The sequence below is a fragment of the Heterodontus francisci genome, chromosome 28 (genome assembly GCF_036365525.1).
Source record: "Heterodontus francisci isolate sHetFra1 chromosome 28, sHetFra1.hap1, whole genome shotgun sequence".
Taxonomy (NCBI): Eukaryota; Metazoa; Chordata; class Chondrichthyes; order Heterodontiformes; family Heterodontidae; genus Heterodontus; species Heterodontus francisci.
This window is the reverse complement of record NC_090398.1, coordinates 14,627,165-14,635,346: the sequence shown is the minus strand read 5'-3', so window position 1 is coordinate 14,635,346 and position 8,182 is coordinate 14,627,165.

The window sequence follows — 8,182 nt, the reverse complement described above, 5'->3', positions numbered from 1 at the left end:
CTCACTCTCCATGTTCCTGTAATTGTACACACTGTGTCCCCACACACTCACACTCCATGTTCCAGTAATTGGACACATTGTGTCCCTCACACACTCACTCTCCATGTTCCATTAATTGGACACACTGTGTCCCCACACACTCACTTTCCATATTCCAGTAATTGTACAGACTGTGTCCCTTACACTCTCAGTCTCCCTGTTCCTGTAATTGTACACACTGTGTCCCTCACACTCTCACTCTCCCTGTTCCTGTAATTGCACACACTGTGTCCCCACACACTAACTCTCCATGTTCCATTAATTGGACACACTGTATCCCTCACACACACACTCTCCATGTTCCTATAATTGAACAAACTGTGTCTCTCACACTTGCACTCTCCATGTTCCAGTAATTGTACACACTGTGTCCCTTACACTCTCACTCTCCATGTTCCTGTAATTGTACACACTGTGTCCATCACACACTCACACTCCATGTTCCAGTAACTGTACACATTGTGTCCCCACACACTCACTCTCCATGTTCCAGTAATTGTACACATTGTGTCCCTGACACTCTCATTCTCCATGTTCCAGTAATTGTACACACTGTGTCCCCACACTCTCACTCTCCCTGTTCCCGTAATTGTACACACTGTGTCCATCACACACTCACACTCCATGTTCCAGTAACTGTACACATTGTGTCCCCACACATTCACTCTCCATGTTCCAGTAACTGGACACACTGTGTCCCCACAATCTCACTCACCATGTTCCAGTTATTGTACACACTGTGTCCCCACACTCTCACTCTCCATGCTCCAGTAATTGTACACACTGTGTCCCCACACTCTCACTCTCCCTGTTCCTGTAATTGTACACACTGTGTCCCTTACACTCTCACTCTCCATGCTCCAGTAATTGTACACACGGTGTCCCCACACTCTCACTCTCCATGTTCCAGTAACTGTACACACTGTGTCCCCACACTCTCACTTTCCATGCTCCAGTAATTGTACACACTGTGTCCCTTACACTCTCACTCTCCATGTTCCTGTAATTGTACACACTGTGTCCATCACACATTCACACTCCATGTTCCAGTAACTGTACACATTATGTCCCCACACAGTCAATCTCCATGTTCCAGCAATTGTGCACATTGTGTCCCTTACACTCTCACTCTCCATGTTCCTGTAATTGTACACACTGTGTCCCTGACACTCTCACTCTCCCTGTTCCAGTAATTGTACACATTGTGTCCCCACACATTCACTCTCCATGTTCCAGTAACTGGAGACACTGTGTCCCCACACTCTCACTCTCCATTTTCCAGAAATTGTACAAACTGTGTCCCCACACACTCACTCTCCATGTTCCAGTAATTGCACAGACTGTGTCCCCACACTCTCACTCTCCCTGTTCCTGTAATTGTACTCACTGTGTCCCTTAAACTCTCACTCTCCATGTTCCAGTAATTGTACACACAGTGTCCCCACACTCTCACTCTCCATGCTCCAGTATTTGTACACACTGTGTCATCACACACTCACACTCCATGTTCCAATAATTGTACACACTGTGTCCCCACACTCTCACTCTCCATGTTCCATTAATTGTACACACTGCGTCCCCACACTCTCACACTCCCTGTTCCAGTAACTGTACACACTGTGTCCCTCACGCACTCACTCTCCATGATCCAGTAACTGGAGACATTGTGTCCCTCACACACTCTCTCTCCATGTTCCAGTAATTTTACACACTGTGTCCACACACTCACTCTCCATGTTCCAGTAATTGGACACATTGTGTCCCTCACACACTCACTCTCCATGTTCCATTAATTGGACACATTGTGTCCCCACACACTCACTTTCCATATTCCAGTAATTGTACACACTGTGTCCCTTACACTCTCAGTCTCCCTGTTCCTGTAATTGTACACACTGTGTCCCTCACACTCTCACTCTCCCTGTTCCTGTAATTGCACACACTGTGTCCCCACACACTAACTCTCCATGTTCCATTAATTGGACACACTGTGTCCCTCACACACACACTCTCCATGTTCCTATAATTGAACAAACTGTGTCTCTCACACTTGCACTCTCCATGTTCTAGTAATTGTACACACTGCGTCCCTTACACTCTCACTTTCCATGTTCCTGTAATTGTACACACTGTGTCCATCACACACTCACACTCCATGTTCCAGTAACTGTACACATTGTGTCCCCACACACTCACTCTCCATGTTCCAGTAATTGTACACATTGTGTCCCTGACACTCTCATTCTCCATGTTCCAGTAATTGTACACACTGTGTCCCCACACTCTCACTCTCCCTGTTCCCGTAATTGTACACACTGTGTCCATCACACACTCACACTCCATGTTCCAGTAACTGTACACATTGTGTCCCCACACATTCACTCTCCATGTTCCAGTAACTGGACACACTGTGTCCCCACAATCTCACTCACCTTGTTCCAGTAATTTTACACACTGTGTCCCCACACTCTCACTCTCCATGTTCCAGTAATTGTACACACTGTGTCCCCACACTCTCACTCTCCATGCTCCAGTAATTGTACACACTGTGTCCTCACACACTCACACTCCATGTTCCAATAATTGTACACAGTGTGTCCCCACACTCTCAATCTCCATGTTCCAGTAATTGGACACACTGTGTCCCTTAGACTCTCACTCTCCCTGTTCCTGTAATTGTACACACTGTGTCCCCACACACTCACTCTCCATGTTCCAGTAATTGGACTCATTGTGTCCCTCAACACTCACTCTCCATGTTCCATTAATTGTACACACTGCGTCCCCACACTCTCACACTCCCTGTTCCAGTAACTGTACACACTGTGTCCCTCACACACTCACTCTCCATGATCCAGTAATTGGACACATTGTGTCCCTCACACACTCACTCTCCATGTTCCAGTAATTTTACACACTGTGTCCACACACTCACTCTCCATGTTCCAGTAATTGGACACATTGTGTCCCTCACACTCTCACTCTCCATGTTCCATTAATTGGACACACTGTGCCCCCAAACACTCACACTCCATGTTCCAGTAACTGTACGCATTGTGTCCCCACACACTCACTCTCCATGTTCCAGTAATTGTACATATTGTTTCCCTTAGTCTCTCATTCTCCATGTTCCAGTAATTGTACACACTGCGTCCCCACACTCTCACTCTCCCTGTTCCAGTAATTGGACACACTGTGTCCCTTCCACTCTCACTCTCCCTGTTCCCGTAATTGTACACACTGTGTCCCCACACATTCACTCTCCATGTTCCAGTAACTGGACACACTGTGTCCCCACACTCTCACTCTCCATGTTCCTGTAATTGTACACACAGTGTCCCCACACACTCACTCTACATGTTCCAGTAATTGTACACACTGTGTCCCCACACTCTCACTCTCCCTGTTCCTGTAATTGTACACACTGTGTCCCTTACACTCTCACTCTCCATGCTCCAGTAATTGTACACACGGTGTCCCCACACTCTCACTCTCCATGTTCCAGTAATTGTACACACTGTGTCTCCACACTCTCACTCTCCATGCTCCAGTAATTGTACACACTGTGTCCCTTACACTCTCACTCTCCATGTTCCTGTAATTGTACACACTGTGTCCATCACACATTCACACTCCATGTTCCAGTAACTGTACACATTATGTCCCCACACAGTCAATCTCCATGTTCCAGTAATTGTGCACATTGTGTCCCTTACACTCTCACTCTCCATGTTCCTGTAATTGTACACACTGTGTCCCTGACACTCTCACTCTCCCTGTTCCAGTAATTGTACACATTGTGTCCCCACACATTCACTCTCCATGTTCCAGTAACTGGAGACACTGTGTCCCCACACTCTCACTCTCCATTTTCCAGAAATTGTACAAACTGTGTCCCCACACACTCACTCTCCATGTTCCAGTAATTGCACAGACTGTGTCCCCACACTCTCACTCTCCCTGTTCCTGTAATTGTACTCACTGTGTCCCTTAAACTCTCACTCTCCATGTTCCAGTAATTGTACACACAGTGTCCCCACACTCTCACTCTCCATGCTCCAGTATTTGTACACACTGTGTCATCACACACTCACACTCCATGTTCCAATAATTGTACACACTGTGTCCCCACACTCTCACTCTCCATGTTCCTGTAATTGTACACACTGTGTCCCCACAGTCTCACTCTCCATGCTCCAGTATTTGTACACACTGTGTCCTCACACACTCACTCTCCATGTTCCAGTACTTGTACACATTGTGTCCCTTACACTCTCATTCTCCATGTTCCAGTAATTGTACACTCTTTGTCCCCACACTCTCACTCTCCCTGTTCCTGTAATTGTACTCACTGTGTCCCTTACACTCTCACTCTCCATGCTTCAGTAATTGTACACACTTGGTCCCTTCGACTCTCACACACCCTGTTCCAATAACTGTACAAACTGTGTCCCTCACACACTCACTCTCCATGATCCAGTAATCGGACACATTGTGTCCCTCACACACTCACTCTCCATGTTCCTGTAATTTTACACACTGTGTCCACACACTCACTCTCCATGTTCCAGTAATTGGACACATTGTGTCCCTCACACACTCACTCTCCATGTTCCAGTAATTGTACACACTGTGTCCCTTACACTCTCAGTCTCCCTGTTCCTGTAATTGTACACACTGTGTCCCCACACACTCACTCTCCATGTTCCAGTAATTGTACACACAGTGTTCCCACACTCTCACTCTCCATGTTCCAGTAATTGTACACATTGTGTCCCTTGCACTCTCACTCTCCCTGTTCCTGTAATTGTACACACTGTGTCCCCACACACTCACTCTCCATGTTCCAGTAATTGGACACATTGTGTCCCTCACACACTCACTCTCCATGTCCCTATAATTGAACACACTGTGTCTCTCACACTTTCACTCTCCATGTTCCAGTAATTGTACACACTGTGTCCCTTACACTCTCACTCTCCATGTTCCTGTAATTGTACACACTGTGTCCATCACACACTCACACTCCATGTTCCAGTAACTGTACACATTGTGTCCCCACACACTCACTCTCCATGTTCCAGTAATTGGACACACTGTGTCCCTTAGACTCTCACTCTCCCTGTTCCTGTAATTGTACACACTGTGTCCCCACACACTCACTCTCCATGTTCCAGTAATTGGACTCATTGTGTCCCTTACACTCTCACTCTCCATGTTCCATTAATTGTACACACTGCGTCCCCACACTCTCACACTCCCTGTTCCAGTAACTGTACACACTGTGTCCCTCACACACTCACTCTCCATGATCCAGTAATTGGACACATTGTGTCCCTCACACAGTCACTCTCCATGTTCCAGTAATTTTACATACTGTGTCCACACACTCACTCTCCATCTTCCAGTAATTGGACACATTGTGTCCCTCACACTCTCACTCTCCATGTTCCATTAATTGGACACACTGTGCCCCCAAACACTCACACTCCATGTTCCAGTAACTGTACGCATTGTGTCCCCACACACTCACTCTCCATGTTCCAGTAATTGTACATATTGTGTCCCTTAGTCTCTCATTCTCCATGTTCCAGTAATTGTACACACTGCGTCCCCACACTCTCACTCTCCCTGTTCCAGTAATTGGACACACTGTGTCCCTTCCACTCTCACTCTCCCTGTTCCAGTAACTGGACACACTGTGTCCCCACACTCTCACTCTCCATGTTCCTGTAATTGTACACACAGTGTCCCCACACACTCACTCTACATGTTCCAGTAATTGTACACACTGTGTCCCCACACTCTCACTCTCCCTGTTCCTGTAATTGTACACACTGTGTCCCTTACACTCTCACTCTCCATGCTCCAGTAATTGTACACACGGTGTCCCCACACTCTCACTCTCCATGTTCCAGTAATTGTACACACTGTGTCCCCACAATCTCACTCTCCATGCTCCAGTAATTGTACACACTGTGTCCCTTACACTCTCACTCTCCATGTTCCTGTAATTGTACACACTGTGTCCATCACACATTCACACTCCATGTTCCAGTAACTGTACACATTATGTCCCCACACAGTCAATCTCCATGTTCCAGTAATTGTGCACATTGTGTCCCTTACACTCTCACTCTCCATGTTCCTGTAATTGTACACACTGTGTCCCTGACACTCTCACTCTCCCTGTTCCAGTAATTGTACACATTGTGTCCCCACACATTCACTCTCCATGTTCCAGTAACTGGAGACACTGTGTCCCCACACTCTCACTCTCCATTTTCCAGAAATTGTACAAACTGTGTCCCCACACACTCACTCTCCATGTTCCAGTAATTGCACAGACTGTGTCCCCACACTCTCACTCTCCCTGTTCCTGTAATTGTACTCACTGTGTCCCTTAAACTCTCACTCTCCATGTTCCAGTAATTGTACACACAGTGTCCCCACACTCTCACTCTCCATGCTCCAGTATTTGTACACACTGTGTCATCACACACTCACAATCCATGTTCCAATAATTGTACACACTGTGTCCCCACACTCTCACTCTCCATGTTCCATTAATTGTACACACTGCGTCCCCACACTCTCACACTCCCTGTTCCAGTAACTGTACACACTGTGTCCCTCACACACTCACTCTCCATGATCCAGTAACTGGAGACATTGTGTCCCTCACACACTCACTCTCCATGTTCCAGTAATTTTACACACTGTGTCCACACACTCACTCTCCATGTTCCAGTAATTGGACACATTGTGTCCCTCACACACTCACTCTCCATGTTCCATTAATTGGACACACTGTGTCCCCACACACTCACTTTCCATATTCCAGTAATTGTACACACTGTGTCCCTTACACTCTCAGTCTCCCTGTTCCTGTAATTGTACACACTGTGTCCCTCACACTCTCACTCTCCCTGTTCCTGTAATTGCACACACTGTGTCCCCACACACTAACTCTCCATGTTCCATTAATTGGACACACTGTGTCCCTCACACACACACTCTCCATGTTCCTATAATTGAACAAACTGTGTCTCTCACACTTGCACTCTCCATGTTCCAGTAATTGTACACACTGTGTCCCTTACACTCTCACTCTCCATGTTCCTGTAATTGTACACAGTGTGTCCATCACACACTCACACTCCATGTTCCAGTAACTGTACACATTGTGTCCCCACACACTCACTCTCCATGTTCCAGTAATTGTACACATTGTGTCCCTGACACTCTCATTCTCCATGTTCCAGTAATTGTACACACAGTGTCCCCACACTCTCACTCTCCATGCTCCAGTATTTGTACACACTGTGTCATCACACACTCACAATCCATGTTCCAATAATTGTACACACTGTGTCCCCACACTCTCACTCTCCATGTTCCATTAATTGTACACACTGCGTCCCCACACTCTCACACTCCCTGTTCCAGTAACTGTACACACTGTGTCCCTCACACACTCACTCTCCATGATCCAGTAACTGGAGACATTGTGTCCCTCACACACTCACTCTCCATGTTCCAGTAATTTTACACACTGTGTCCACACACTCACTCTCCATGTTCCAGTAATTGGACACATTGTGTCCCTCACACACTCACTCTCCATGTTCCATTAATTGGACACACTGTGTCCCCACACACTCACTTTCCATATTCCAGTAATTGTACACACTGTGTCCCTTACACTCTCAGTCTCCCTGTTCCTGTAATTGTACACACTGTGTCCCTCACACTCTCACTCTCCCTGTTCCTGTAATTGCACACACTGTGTCCCCACACACTAACTCTCCATGTTCCATTAATTGGACACACTGTGTCCCTCACACACACACTCTCCATGTTCCTATAATTGAACAAACTGTGTCTCTCACACTTGCACTCTCCATGTTCCAGTAATTGTACACACTGTGTCCCTTACACTCTCACTCTCCATGTTCCTGTAATTGTACACAGTGTGTCCATCACACACTCACACTCCATGTTCCAGTAACTGTACACATTGTGTCCCCACACACTCACTCTCCATGTTCCAGTAATTGTACACATTGTGTCCCTGACACTCTCATTCTCCATGTTCCAGTAATTGTACACACTGTGTCCCCACACTCTCACTCTCCCTGTT